Source organism: Scomber scombrus, chromosome 24 (assembly GCF_963691925.1).
Source record: "Scomber scombrus chromosome 24, fScoSco1.1, whole genome shotgun sequence".
Taxonomy (NCBI): Eukaryota; Metazoa; Chordata; class Actinopteri; order Scombriformes; family Scombridae; genus Scomber; species Scomber scombrus.
In genome coordinates this window covers 4,931,856-4,946,866 of record NC_084993.1, presented here as the reverse complement: position 1 = coordinate 4,946,866, position 15,011 = coordinate 4,931,856, and the positions used below count along the sequence as shown (strand labels likewise).

At 40.5% G+C, this 15,011-nt stretch overlaps 11 non-coding genes across 11 annotated transcripts; all 11 read left to right on the top strand.

Moving 5' to 3' along the window:
• Positions 1–3,593: 3,593 nt before the first annotated feature.
• Positions 3,594–3,666, top strand: trnam-cau (transfer RNA methionine (anticodon CAU)). Its single transcript has one exon. It is a non-coding gene; the product is annotated as a tRNA-Met (tRNA).
• An 853-nt stretch (positions 3,667–4,519) lies between these two features.
• trnag-gcc (transfer RNA glycine (anticodon GCC)) lies at positions 4,520–4,590 on the top strand. Its single transcript has one exon. It is a non-coding gene; the product is annotated as a tRNA-Gly (tRNA).
• Positions 4,591–4,880: 290 nt separating this feature from the next.
• Positions 4,881–4,953, top strand: trnam-cau (transfer RNA methionine (anticodon CAU)). Its single transcript has one exon. It is a non-coding gene; the product is annotated as a tRNA-Met (tRNA).
• A 2,454-nt stretch (positions 4,954–7,407) lies between these two features.
• Positions 7,408–7,478, top strand: trnag-gcc (transfer RNA glycine (anticodon GCC)). The gene has a single exon. It is a non-coding gene; the product is annotated as a tRNA-Gly (tRNA).
• Positions 7,479–8,258: 780 nt separating this feature from the next.
• trnam-cau (transfer RNA methionine (anticodon CAU)) lies at positions 8,259–8,331 on the top strand. The gene has a single exon. It is a non-coding gene; the product is annotated as a tRNA-Met (tRNA).
• A 588-nt stretch (positions 8,332–8,919) lies between these two features.
• trnam-cau (transfer RNA methionine (anticodon CAU)) lies at positions 8,920–8,992 on the top strand. Its single transcript has one exon. It is a non-coding gene; the product is annotated as a tRNA-Met (tRNA).
• A 1,116-nt stretch (positions 8,993–10,108) lies between these two features.
• On the top strand, positions 10,109–10,179 carry trnag-gcc (transfer RNA glycine (anticodon GCC)). Its single transcript has one exon. It is a non-coding gene; the product is annotated as a tRNA-Gly (tRNA).
• A 589-nt stretch (positions 10,180–10,768) lies between these two features.
• On the top strand, positions 10,769–10,839 carry trnag-gcc (transfer RNA glycine (anticodon GCC)). The gene has a single exon. It is a non-coding gene; the product is annotated as a tRNA-Gly (tRNA).
• A 591-nt stretch (positions 10,840–11,430) lies between these two features.
• Positions 11,431–11,501, top strand: trnag-gcc (transfer RNA glycine (anticodon GCC)). The gene has a single exon. It is a non-coding gene; the product is annotated as a tRNA-Gly (tRNA).
• A 1,284-nt stretch (positions 11,502–12,785) lies between these two features.
• trnag-gcc (transfer RNA glycine (anticodon GCC)) lies at positions 12,786–12,856 on the top strand. The gene has a single exon. It is a non-coding gene; the product is annotated as a tRNA-Gly (tRNA).
• An 807-nt stretch (positions 12,857–13,663) lies between these two features.
• On the top strand, positions 13,664–13,736 carry trnam-cau (transfer RNA methionine (anticodon CAU)). The gene has a single exon. It is a non-coding gene; the product is annotated as a tRNA-Met (tRNA).
• Positions 13,737–15,011: the final 1,275 nt, after the last annotated feature.

Genomic DNA, 15,011 nt, shown 5'->3' with positions numbered 1-15,011 from the left:
TCACTTCTCCACCTGCCTGCTTTGCCTCTGAAGGTGATACCCTAAAGCTTTGTTAGTTAGAAGTTAAACTCACAATTCAGTGTCACGGGATCCCTTTTGAAGGTTTGGGAGTTTTTCGTGTTTAATCACATAAAGAACAGATAATTGTTTCTAATTCAACACAGATTGTTTGCCGGTAGAACCGACAGACTTTACAGAAAACAACCAATATTTACCGGCATTTGACGAGTGGCTGGTTTTCATTACAGATCTCATTTGCACAGCTTTAAGCTGTAGTATATCACACCAGTGGCAGACCGCAAAGAGAGGAAGTGACTTGGAACATGAACATGTAAAACCGTGCTTTATGTTTGTTTTTTTTTGTTTTTTTGCTTTGGTTTGTAACACGTGTGAAGCAGTATTTGTAATTAAGTGATGTCGAAATACAAATTGAAATGTTTCGCTTGGATGCATTTCAACATATTGAAACACTCAAATAATCCTAAAGCAGTGTTTGAATGATCCTACTGAGGCAAATAAGAAAGACTGAGTAGGATAATTCAAACACTGACAGCGGGGATGCACCAGTATTAAGAGAAAATTTGAAAATGTAATGTAATATCCCGTACCAAAAATGAACGCAAAGAAGATCTTTTTTACGGTAATTACTTGGTAACAGGGTTTGCAATTAAATAAGTATTGCCCCTTCCTTTCCTTGACATGCTATTTGACAGTGAGGCTGTGTTTTGACTCTGAAGCCATGTTTGAAAAGATATAGAAAAAAACCTAAAAAAGAACATACACCAGCCTGCTGTCGCTGTCATTCAACTGTGAAAATGTGAGAAATACTAATGCTTACACTTTTTTAGTTCATATTTTTGACTTGTTTTTTCTCTTTTACCTGGGCCAGCTTAAAAAAAACTAACAAAAAAAACAGTTAATGAGATCTTAGCTAGATAAATGTTAGCGTAATCAGATGCCATACAGATGACTGAGATTTTTCCAGATATTTGAATCAGATGCCAAACAGATGACTGAGATTCTTCCAGATATTTGAATCAGATGCCATACAGATGAATGAGATTCTTCCAGATATTTGAATCAGATGCCATACAGATGACTGAGATTTTTCCAGATATTTGAAGATCAGGTACTGGCTTAACATCGCATATAGAGAGTTTAGCTGTGATGTTTCGACCGTGCTCTGATGCGATGAAAGCAGTATTAATCATGGGACGATGATGCCAATCATTTGTAATATGAAGGAGTGTATTTGCCATGTTATTTTTTAAACTAGTGCCATTTTGAAAAGGTTGGAGGTGAGGAAAGGATGCCTTCTGCATGTAAACCCCTCCCCACCACCTCAGCTAATACACACTATACCCCATCCCTTACACCTCTTTATTCATTTCTACCCCCATTTCTGTCGGGGGTCACTGATTAACTATTAGCTTCGTTTGCAAAGTAGTGACAACCTGCCATGAATTTAAGATTAATTTCATAAAACCATGATGGAGTTTAGGATTGTAAAAAAAAAAAGAAAAAAAAATCCAATAAAATGGATGTAACATCAACATTTTTCTAACAAGTTTTTTCATTATGTTTTTCATGTGTTCTTTATGTTAACAGTTTTGTTTGTTCATTCCTCGCAGGGTGAAATGTAACCCTGTCGATTTAACCATGTACTAACTATCGTCAGCCTAACCCGATGACAACTTGTGAACCTTCAGTGATCTGTGACACTTGATTTTTTATTTTTTTTTGGCATCATGAAATGTCTTTTTTTTTTATATTGTCATTGCTGTAAAGTATTTTCTATATGGTTTATGCATGGTGAAATTAAATTATTAAATATGGCTTTCAGTTTCAGCGCATATCTTGAATTTTGTTCATAACTAAAAATAATTATCCTGGTTTGAGAGTTTGTACGTTAGCCAACTCATCACTTTAAATGAATTCAGTGTTTATAGATGCATTAGAGGAACTTTTTTTTGCAGAGGTGGTTTAGATTTGTTGTTTCTCCACTTTTTTTACATCATGACACCTCAAAATCAAACCATTTTTATTCCTGAAGGGGTTAACCTATGCAGCATTTCATATAATAATGCCAAAGATTAGAGAAAATCGGATAACATCCATAATTGTGTGATACAGAAATATATATTTTTTCATTTCTCCAATTCTGTGACCACTCAGACTTGTTTTAAAATGCTTTGGAGGAGTCTGGATGGCAAGAATGACAACAAATTAACCACAATTACAGATTATCCTGTTTTGGTGGTTATGCATAAATGTGCATTGTACTTTGTTAGCCAATGTTTTCACATAAAACTTAAAAATATACCCTGAAAAGTTACTATCTGATGCAAAAATTAGTTTTTTTTTAGTATGCTCAAACGTGAGCAGTCTTTGAAGGTGATGTAATGTCAGGCGAACATCACGTGATCGTAACTACGCTTCCTTATTGGCTGCTGCCTTAATTGAAAGGCGCCTCAGTGTCTCCAGTGACTTCGACGACGCCAATGAAGGATGCACACACAGATATTATCTTATATTTTTTACATTGTTGGTAAAGTTTAAGCTTCAAAGCTTGCCTCAAATATCCAGGAAGGGAACTGTACCAATTCCTGATGGCAACGCAAGAGTTTGTTTGACCACCGGAGAAAAATGTGAGCTAGGTTGTTGCGGCTAATTGGTGAGTGAACTTTGACTACATGTTGATCTTGTAAAAGTTTATTACCGTGTATATTTGGATGTTAGCTATTTGAAGCTAGGTTGAAGGTTTCTGCATCTGAGCAGAAAAACTGATTTCCCATTTGGACGTTTTTGAAGTGATTTTCCTGAACTCCAGATAGCAAATACATACTTAAAAATGGGACTCAATGCATCAAGATGGGACTTGTAAAATATCTTTGTTGGATCCTTGTGTAATATAAAAAAAATAAATTACACACTCTTAATTTCGGTACAGATTAAGGATGGTGGAGAGGGCAGGCAAGGGTAACTCCAGGTCAGAGGCGGGCAGTGAAAACCACTCTGCAGCCCTCCAGTGGACAAAGAGAGAAACCACAAGCAATATATGTTTATATAAATGTGTTTTTCAATTTTAAGGGCATTATATGTACTTAAGGCTAGTGGTTAACGTTGGGTTTACGCCCACATCACATTTATTTCTGCCGGTATAACCAGTTATAGTGTCGAGAAGTAACAGTTCAGGGTCACCGCCCGTTTATTGCAAGTCCGGTGTTACAACGAATTTGGTGACCCTTCAGATTATGTGTCCTGCAGTGTTGGAAGGACAATCCTTTACTCAAGTGAAAGTAGTTTATCAATATCATGATATAAAAATTACTTAATTACAAGTCAAAAATCCTGCATTTAAAATCACAATTAAGTATTACAAACAAAATTTAAGCTTGGAAACGTGTATAATAATAATCGGAAAGCTATTCACTGCAGCTTGCAAGATAAGGACAGGAAGTGTTGTTAGCAGTTGTGTTTATTAGCAGTCTGGACAATTTGAGCTACCACGTGTAACCACCACAGAATTAATGAGGGACCTAAAGTTTTATTATGGTCGCTATATAATCGCTTCCTCTTCGATTGTGTCCGAAGCCTCGTTGGCGCAGTAGGCAGCGCGTCAGTCTCATAATCTGAAGGTCGTGAGTTCGAGCCTCACACGGGGCACTTGTTTTGCTTCTTATTCATCAACATATTTTACTACAGTTTATTTATCGGTAGATAATGTATAAATACGCTAGATGTAAATGTTTTGTTGGTAGAAAGCTGTGTATGAAGTATAGGATGTTGCAAATCGATATATGAATATACTTTTATATAAGGATTTAAATCACAATTTAATACTGTTCTGTTTTGATGATTTTCAAAACAGAACAGTAGCATACTTTGTCAGCAACGTAGTTAGACATGCAATGTCTAACTACATGCAATGTCTAACTACGTAGTGACCACCAGGAGAGATGCATCATCTCAGCTCCTGTACTGAATAAGTTAGCTTTTCTGGAGGAACCAACAGTCTGAATGTTAATTATTGTAGTAGCAATAGGTGACAGTCATTTTAATTTCCATTGTTATATAGCTGGGAGACGAAATAAAAATCCAAGGTTTTCCTTGTTGCATCAGGCCCGGCTAGCTCAGTCGGTAGAGCATGAGACTCTTAATCTCAGGGTCGTGGGTTCGAGCCCCACGTTGGGCGCACAACTTTTTCTTTTTTCCCACCCTTTTCCCTTTCTACTTCAGTATATATGTTGTAGCCATTGATTTACAAGGCATACATTTATTAGCATAGGTAGAAGTGTTTGGGATATGAGTGGCTTCATTGGTGGATAATGTTTTAGCATGTAATGTTCTCATGTTGACTCATAAGACTCTGCCGAAGCAAAATCACCCTATTTTCTCACAGATTTGACGTAATTGTGGGCTTGCAACTTCTGTCGTCTTGTCCTCCATAGTCACATTCATTGTATGTCTGTGAAGAGAGTCCTATTTAAACACAGGGGCTATAAACATTGATATGTGAGCATTGGTGGTTCAGTGGTAGAATTCTCGCCTGCCACGCGGGAGGCCCGGGTTCGATTCCCGGCCAATGCAACATCCTTTTTCACTTTTACATTTGAATGTATTATTTGATATTAAACTAAATCTTGGACGTTGAGATTTTAATATAACAATCACCAAATGTATGTATATAAATGGCCAAAATCAGCAACACAGTACAAATACAGCACTATGTTGGACACAGTTGTGTACTGGGTTTGTGCACGTCAGCTTTTTTTTGCAGGATTAAGGTGCATTCCTGTGTACAAGACAACTAGCAATATTCATTCATGTTGAATAAAAGGTATTATCCATTTTCTTCTTTTGTTTTGACAGTCTTGTGGGCCTCGTTGGCGCAGTAGGCAGCGCGTCAGTCTCATAATCTGAAGGTCGTGAGTTCGAGCCTCACACGGGGCATGTGTTTTGCTGCTTGTACAGGTTAACCTGAAATGATTTGTTACTAGATACACTAATGGCGCTTTTCCACTACACCGTTCCAGCATGACTCGCCTCGCCTCGGTTCTCTTTGCGTTTCCACTAGGGAAAGTACCTGGTACCTGATACTTTTTTAGTACCAGCTCTGGTGAGGTTCCAAGCGAGCCAAGCCGGTACTAAAATGTGAAGTTGACACACTGCTGGCCGCTGATTGATAGTTGTCGCTGGAAGAGTCATGAGCCGTCCCACACAAGAATCAAACCCGCCATTTTTAAATACCGGCAGCAGCGTTACAACCATAGTTACAGCTATACGGCTCAATTTTCTTGCTTTGTGTGTGACAGAAAGCCACAAACAGCAGCAAGTACACCACTGCCAAACTGACGAAGTATGGCACAACTGACTCATATACAGAATACTAGACTCCAACCTCAAACTTCCACAACCCACCCAGTCCATCATCTCAAGTTTCCTCAATAACCAACAAATCAAAGTTAAAGTTGCCTCATCTCTCTCATCACCCTTCACCCCCCAAGCAGGAGTCCCCCAAGGTGCAGTCCTTAGTCCCCTCCTCTTTCTCCTTTATATTTCTGACATAAATAACAACGGTCACCATAGCCAAAGTCTCTCAGTTCGCCGACGATCTCTGCTAAACCCTGCCAAGACACAATGCATCCTCTTTACCGAAAATCAACGTCTGCAACCGAATCTTAATCTGTCACTTTACAATCAACAAATCCCCCTCAGTAAAAAAGCAACCTTCCTCGGAGTGACCTTTCAAAACAACATGACCTGGACAAAACATATTGACAAACTGGAACAAAAAGCAAACAATAGACTCAACCACTTCAAAGCCCTCTGTGGAAAACATGACGCCTCACCCTTAACAGTTATCAAAATATACATGGCATACATCAAACCACTATTTGAGTACTCTGTTCCCGCATGGATCATCATTTCTGACAACCAACGACAGTGAATACAAACCATTCAAAACAAAGCACTGAAACTTGCCCACAGACTCCCCTTTTTCATCAGCAACAATTACATACAAACAATTACAGGCATTCAGTCCATAAGACAACGACATCAAACCATAGCTCTCAAATATCTGAAGACCGCTACAACCAACCCTGCTCTATGGAAGACTATCAAGGAAGCTGAGCTCACAACCAACACCCCACTGTCATACATCCTCCAGCTACAAAACCACCTACCACCCTAAACCCTTCATGATCCCATGACCCCCCCACTGAACACTGAACACACAAAACAAAACACACACCCACATGCACTCACAAGTAAATTAAATAAATATTTTTTTAAAAATATTTCCTTTTCTTCTTTACTTTTCATTTAATTTTTCATCCCTCTGTCCTTCCATCTATCTCTCTCCCTCTTTTTTTTTTTTTTCCTGCCTTGGCCCACATGCGCCCTCCCTCTGCTAGAGTCCTGCCGCCTACCAAGCTCCACCTCCGCTCCTCAGTGGTTAACCTGCCTAGTGGCTAGTTATTGTTAATATCTAACACTACTACTACTACTACAGTCTACAGTTAGCTGAGTTAGCCGCCGAGCTAGCGGCAGAAAGTTCTCAAACGTAGCGTCCATGTTTCTGGTAGAGGTGGTGACTTTGATCGACAGGTGACACTTGGTAGGGGGCGGGGTTTCACAGCCCACAGCGTTTGGGAGTAGAGACAGCAGGCTGATTTTTACACAACTTTTAAGCCTAATTTCATATATTTGGAGATTTTTTTAATCATTCAAATTTGGCAGGGGGGTTAACAACACTCTTTTCTGTGGTATGTCAAACTCAGAACACATATTTATTCTTACTTTACACAGACTTTAAAGCTGCAGTTGGTAAGTCTTATAAAAGTACCTTTTTGTCATATTTGCTAAGACTTTCACTATGTAAAGACAGCATTAGACGAAACTAAACAGGTTCATTAAGCCCCACCTACTGCAAATTGGTAAATTGCCAGAATCCACCGCGACCGGACAAAAAGAACCAATCAGAGCCAGGATGGTGTCTGATGGATTGTCTGACAGCTGTCAATCACTGCTCACGCACACAGCCCCCTCCCCCTTCCTCCTCAGCTTGGTCAAGCTAATATCTCCGAGAGCGGCTTCAGGAGCGTAGAGAAAGTAATGGCGCAGCAACAACCATCAGCGAGGACAAAACTACCGATACCGCCGTTACCAACAACAGCATAAACAGCAAAGTCGCGTGCCGTCAGCCTCCTCTGGGGGAGGGACTTTGGAGGCAGGGCAGGAGTGCAGCGGAGAGGGAGGGGGAGGGATCTGAAAGTTGTACTTCTTCAAATTTGATGCTAAGTTCTCTCTCTCCTCAAAGTTACCAACTGCAGCTTTAAGTCAGTATGAAAGGAAGAGAAAATCAAGCAACAGCCCAATACCAAAAATTCCCTTGTCATGTGAGCATTGGTGGTTCAGTGGTAGAATTCTCGCCTGCCACGCGGGAGGCCCGGGTTCGATTCCCGGCCAATGCAACAAGCTTTTAACTTTTTTTAGTAATACTTTTTCACTTATGGTAATCTTGTACTGTGAATTTGCAAAAAGAATTTCATTTCCTTGAAATTTATCCTTAAGTTTTATAATTCCTGGAACATTTGGTTCACTCTCAAGCTGTTTTATTCTTCCTGTTTACTGCAGTATTAAGGATAGCTGTAAAGTCCTTGAGACATGCTTGTTGGATGGTGGAAAAAGCCCTTTAAACTCCCTCCCCCACACCTTTCCAACATTTGATTTCGGGGGAGGGTGTACATGGCCATACCTGTGCCTTTTCTAAAGGCAAGCAAACATTCACGCCCACTTCACACAGTAATTTGCCAGCAAAGTGGAGGTGAGAAAGGAGCCAAGCTTTGAATTTCTCCTCTAACTCTCCTTTTTCATTCATGACCCCACTATTTTTATCTCTTTTAATATGAACAGCCAAGTGTAACACTATTACTGTCTTCCAGGAAAGACTGCCGGAAAATATGTGCTGTCTGAAAATGATCTTCAACTCCCCCCTCCTTCTTCTCCTGTGACAGCCTGCTTTCACTCTGCCTTTGAGTGAGACCATTAGAATGACTATAAATGCATTTGATTTCTGATTTCCTGGTTGGACAACATGCTATAATAGCTTGCTTTGAACGACCATAAATTTAGCTTTAAGTCATACCACACCAGAAAGAAGAGACACATTATAGGAGGTATCACAGGGTAAAGAATTTTGTAATGCAGACCCTCACAGTCACCTGGTGAGAATTGAAGCTAGCAATTCATGTGCCTCGTTGGCGCAGTAGGCAGCGCGTCAGTCTCATAATCTGAAGGTCGTGAGTTCGAGCCTCACACGGGGCAGAATTTTTGTTACATGTTTGACCTGGATTCATGCAATCAGACTCACAATCAGTGTTTAGGCTGTACCAGCAGAGATGTTATTGTGTTGAATGGTTTATACATTGCATGTCTTACTACGTTGTGACTACTAGGAGAGATGCATCAGGAGAGATGCATCAGAACAGCTTGAGGTTTGTCAGACATTTCCAACTCACAAGGCAGCAGAGTGAAATGTTTTTTTTTAATTTTGGTGCCAAGGACATTGCATGGATAGGGTCATGAGTAGGGATATCAGGATTACCTGGTTTTACGATGAACCGCGATCATCACGGTAGGATAACCGCAAGAATTTGATAAATTACGGTATCTCGCGAGGTTGGATTAGTGGAAAATCTGCGTGTGGTCAAACTGTGTGCTCACACATTCAGCTGGAGTGATACTCAATTATATCCACCAAACAAAGGCACCAAGTCGGTAGTGTGGGATCATTTCTGGTACTTAAAAAATTAATTTAAAAAACAATATTGCTAAAGAAATCTCTAGCCATGAGCAATAGGTTGTATGGAAAGCAGAATTCTGTGATGCTGAAAAACATAAGATATTTCATAGGCCTCGTTGGCGCAGTAGGCAGCGCGTCAGTCTCATAATCTGAAGGTCGTGAGTTCGAGCCTCACACGGGGCAGGTGTTTTGTTCTATGTATGGCTCCACCTGGAATCATGTAACATCAGAAATGAAGGTGTGTAGGATGTACCAGCAGATCTGGAGGTGTGTGCTTTGAGTGCTGAGTGAGTTTGACCTCCTTGAAGGAGTATTACTAGCCCTGTTTCCACTAAGGAAGTTCCTGGTAAAATTTAGGAGGCAGTACCTTTACAGGAACGTCCTTTCACATGGTCCTCTAGGCCGGTGTGTCTCCATAGCAGAGTAGGACCCAGATAAAACCCACCGGACCTCTGACCGTGACGTCTCAGAGGCGACGCACCGAAAGCATAACAAAGAAAATGACTAGGAGGAGGTAAACATGGAGGGAGCTGAGGTGGTTGCCGTTTCTGGTTCGTGTGTTCGTGTACATGGCAGTGGACGCTATGAACTTTTATCCGGCAGTGTATACACTTTTTACTACTGTTCGTCTTCTGCTGGGTTTTAAAAATGCTGCTTATTTTAGCGCTTTCTGTTGACGCCACATCCTGCTTTGAGTATACCCAATCAGCACCCATTAAACCTCAAGCCCCACCCAGGAGTTTTTCGGGGGCCGAACAGAGTACCTACCCCGAGGCAGGGACTCGTTTAGCCCCCGCAAAAGTTCCGGGAGATTGTCCTTCGGGGGAGGTTCCTGCTATTGAGACACGCACCAACGGCCCCGGCCCTGTAAAATGACCCTGATGGTTCTTACAGTGGAAATGGGGCTACTGGGTGGATCCCCATGGTTCTTGTAGCATTGACTGTAGCGACTGCAAGCATTTTTGATTGAAAGACTAAATGATTACCTTTGTGAGACAATCGTGATATTTACTGTTACCTTTCAACACTGTCACTCAGCTAATGGGGATATTCTCTTTTGCTTTTGAGCTTTTGTTTGTAGAGATTTAAATACGCAAGAGCTCCACCAGCCAGTAAAGGGAGACCAAGCATACAAGATTTTACAGAGAGCACGAAAGCAAGTGCATGAAATAAACACCAAACTACTCTGCTCTATGAGACATTTCCAACTCATACCACACTAGAAGGAAACTACTGTAGGATGGAAGTGAGGGGGAAAATAGTCTTTCGAAACGGTGGAAAAAATTATATAGTATGTATGCATTGGTGGTTCAGTGGTAGAATTCTCGCCTGCCACGCGGGAGGCCCGGGTTCGATTCCCGGCCAATGCAACAAGCTTTTAATCTTTTTAGGAATACTATTGTGGCAAAGGTTTATATTTCTATGTGCATTGTGAGCCTAAAAGTACAATGGACAGTGCAATGGGAAAGAGCATGGACTTTTAAACTCTGTATGTATTTGTGATCTTACCTTCCAAGGAGACATCTCAAGTGCATAACTTTGAAAACTGTGAACATATCATTATTTGAATCTAAGGTTAAAAAAAACAAAACAAATTCAAGTAGAACAGAGCTGCAGTTTTGGTTTATGCTGTCTGCCTGATTTTGATCTTCCATTGGGAGGCTGCTGGTTGTCTTTGTTGAGTTGACTGACTGTCAGGTTCCGTGAAAAAAGTATTTTTGTAGGGGATTTACTCATGGTTTTGGTCAGTAGAGGTTTGAATGATCCTTAAAGGCTTAAGTTTGTGAAAGCCCCACCAGCCAGATAAAACTACTCTAAAAGTTATTAACAAGAGACAAATGTCAGAAAAAGCTGGAGTTTTTGAGATATTTTGTAGTCATACAACATTTGATGGAAATTATGGAGTGAAGGAACAAAGTTGCCCAACGAGAAATTGGGAAAAATGATACATACATTTAAGCATTGGTGGTTCAGTGGTAGAATTCTCGCCTGCCACGCGGGAGGCCCGGGTTCGATTCCCGGCCAATGCAACAAGCTTTTAATCTTTTTAGGAATACTATTGTGGCAAAGGTTTATATTTCTATGTGCATTGTGAGCCTAAAAGTACTGTGTGCACAGTGCAATGGGAAAGAGCATGGACCTTTAAACTCTGTATGTATTTGTGATCTTACCTTCCAAGGAGACATCTCAAGTGCATAACCTTGAAAACTGTGAACATATCATTATTTGAATCTAAGGTTAAAAAAAACAAAACAAATTCAAGTAGAACAGAGCTGCAGTTTTGGTTTATGCTGTCTGCCTGATTTTGATCTTCCATTGGGAGGCTGCTGGTTGTCTTTGTTGAGTTGACTGACTGTCAGGTTCCGTGAACAAAGTATTTTTGTAGGGGATTTACTCATGGTTTTGGTCAGTAGAGGTTTGAATGATCCTTAAAGGCTTAAGTTTGTGAAAGCCCCACCAGCCAGATAAAACTACTCTAAAAGTTATTAACAAGAGACAAATGTCAGAAAAAGCTGGAGTTTTTGAGATATTTTGTAGTCATACAACATTTGATGGAAATTATGGAGTGAAGGAACAAAGTTGCCCAACGAGAAATTGGGAAAAATGATACATACATGTAAGCATTGGTGGTTCAGTGGTAGAATTCTCGCCTGCCACGCGGGAGGCCCGGGTTCGATTCCCGGCCAATGCAACACACTTTTTTTAGGCTGCTGGCAACATAGTGGGAAAAGTAATGAAGGGGAAGTGGTCAAACAAGAGTGGTTTACAGGCTCTCGCTAGGTATCCCAAAATAGCACTTGGTTGTAAACACGAGAAGTAACTTAAGTAAGAAATACATCCCCTGTTCTGACATCGTAAAGTTGTTGAGAACGGGCTTCCTGAAGTAGTTTTGTGTGAAACTACATCTCTCATCTCACACAATATACGTCGCCAAAACCAAAACGGCCATCACCTTTGTACCAGAATGAAAGAAAAGTATTAAAGAGGTGAAAGTCACCTAAAGTCTTGCCATGTTGAAAACTGCAGCTATTTTAAAAGAAAAGTCAATCCGTTTCGTAAGAGCTAGCATACAGGACCTTTTCTACAAGGTTTAAGCTAGAATTATGTCAGTACTACTGTGTACAGATTTGAGTTAAATCAAATGTTGGTACCTTGCGAATCCGTGTATGGTTTGTTCTTTCATTATTCCGTTTCAAACCAAAATCAGAAAAACAAGCAAATGGGTCAGTTTTTTCTGTTTTGAAACCAAAATATTTTGGATATAAAAACCAGGGTCTACAGGAAGTCTCCAGGACCTTGAAATTCCTTGTGCAAATTGTGCAGGCTGCAGCTGTGAAGAATGCCTTTACCTGCATCATATGTACAGGTACTGTTCCTAGAGGGCAATTTGTATTTGCCTTAAAGGTAGATTCTGCAGGATTTCCCTAAAAAAACAAGATATAGACTAAAACAAAAGAAATCCTGCTTAATCATCACCTGTGGGCTACTACTCGTGTGGTGGTGACTGTGCCACATTCAGCAGGCAGAAAAGAGCTTCACTGAAAACTGTATAGTCACTGTTGACCACACTGTCAAAAATGACAGATCGGGGTAGGCAATGGCAAAGTCCTCTTCTGCCTGGCTCCTGTCCTCCTCAGAGTGAAATGGGTCCACACCGAAGGTTGGATCCCATTTCCTGCTCATATCTATCTGCAGCAACAGAAGCACTGGGTAGCAGGTCTTCTGATATTTTGGCTGGGCATCCTCCTGCAGCAAGGGTGTTAGGTATTCCTCTGCCTGATAAAAGTGAGTAAATAACGAAATATGGTTTAAAAACCTCACAAAACTACTCTACCAGTTACCAAGAGAGAAATGTCAGAGTAACCTGGAGTTTGTGAGACATTTCCCAGTCATAAGACACTAGAGGGAAACTTTGGAGGGAACAGAGCAAAAAATAGTCACTCGGCAGAGTGGAAGAATGTGAACCTGTATGTAAGCATTGGTGGTTCAGTGGTAGAATTCTCGCCTGCCACGCGGGAGGCCCGGGTTCGATTCCCGGCCAATGCAACAAGCTTTTCATTTTTCATTCAGTGTACTCAAAAAAGGAGTTCAGAATTAAAAGTTTTCATGAAATTTTAGATGATCAGTTTGCCATTTGTCAGAGTACTGACTTCTTGACTTTGTGTAATTGAAATATGTTGAATGGAAAGTTCATAACATTGGAAATAACGTGGTTGGCAAAACTATTTCACCACAAATTCAACCAGCAGTTTCTAGTGAGTAACCGTTCATTTAAGGCCAGTTCATGCTCTCTGTGTTCCACGTCCACAGACAGCTGTGGATTCGCAAGTCGACTGCAGACATGCACACAATTCCATGCATAGTTTTTCAGAGGATCGCAAACACAGACATGTTCCACGTGTGCATTAGTAAACAGGGCTGCAGCATGATAACTTTCCAGACCACTGTGCAGTCTTTTTCTGACCAGCTTTTAAACACAAAAATGTGTTACTCCAACCTGACTTTGTGGTTTTGTATTTCATTGTCTCACCAGCTCTATAAACAATATACTCACACCAACCCTCTTGTATTGTATTACCCAGGCTTGTTTCAGTCTGAATGCAGCTGAGGAGTTCCTGTATGTTGATGATTAAAAAAAATAAAAGAAGTACATACATACAGAAGAGGAGACAGATATTCCTGTTTGCCTTTCTAGCACATGCATAGTTAATGCTCTCGTAGTCCGCATGGTCGCAGAATTTTGGCTGCAAGCAGACGTTGTGGATAAGGGCACATGACAAAATTTACGACATGCGGGCCTTCATGGCCGTGTGAGCAGCTAGGGTTTGGATTGGCTTAAGTGAAGCGTCATAGGCCTCGTTGGCGCAGTAGGCAGCGCGTCAGTCTCATAATCTGAAGGTCGTGAGTTCGAGCCTCACACGGGGCATGTGTTTTGTTCTACCTGTAATTAACAATGAGAGACAAGCATGATTAAGGTGTTCCAACAGGGATCTTATGGTGTTGGTCCTGCTGAGAGGCTTCTGATAGTCCTGGTTGAGGTGACAGGATCCATTTGTCAGTTTCGGGCCCTGTTTACATGACAACACTTGCGGGTGAAAACGACAAAATATTTTATCGGATGTGACTTTCGTTTAGACGGTGACAGCGTTTTTGAGGCTTAAAACCGCAAAAAAGTGAAACCACCCTCCAGAGTGGAAATCTTAAACGTTCCACCGTCGCGTTCCTGTCTAAAGGGTAAAAAACGCAAAAGTCTGCGTTAAATGTAGCAGAGTTTTTGCTGCGGTCTGAAGCTGTAACCTAGGTGACAGACGCTCTTCCATGTGACGTCACGTAACTTTGATTCTGCTGATTCCTGAGCTGAGTATGTAAATGATATCTTTTACAATGCATTTGGTTTTCTAACTACATAATGATCTTTTAGGTTTATTGAAATCAACTAAAAGTAAAAACCAGATAAAATATCCGTGGCACAGATTAAACCCTTGTGGGTACCAGAAAATACTCTACCACCTTATTTTCACATATAACTTTTCCTAATTTCCAAATTATATTTTTTAGTGTAATCAGAAACACTTACACAGCAAACATCAACTCATGTCATTTAACAGTTTTTTCGTTCCGCTTATTTGGTCATTTTGTCTAGATCAACCATATTTATCATCCAACCTGATCTCAGAGAAATACGTGACAGGGGCACGGCCCCTGTTAACACTGAATTCTGTGGTGGGTACACGCAATGTGTCCAATTTACGTGTCCCCATCACGGAAACAATACCAATGTAAAATCAATGGGAATCCTCTTTCGTGGTGGACACACGGATTCCCTGGTTCATTCTAATAACAGCCTATAAAACTATTGATTATATTATTATTCATGTGGTTAAATGCTAAAAGAGGACAGTATTTCCCTTTTTAATAACGTAAAGGTAAAGTCCAGCGGTAATAAATATAATAACTACCTCATTACACCAAAATGACAGTTATATCGTACACAACCTGTTTTTTAGACAACAAATTTTTTTTTATCTAATGCACTATAATAAATTCAGTTAAATTACTATTAAAAATAACGATTAAATAAAAGATTTATAGATTAGAAAACAGTATTAATTACCGCCCACTACGTGACGTTGTTGAACCGGGGAATCCGTGTGTCCACCACGATTTTACATTGGTATTGTTTCCGTGATGGGGACACGTA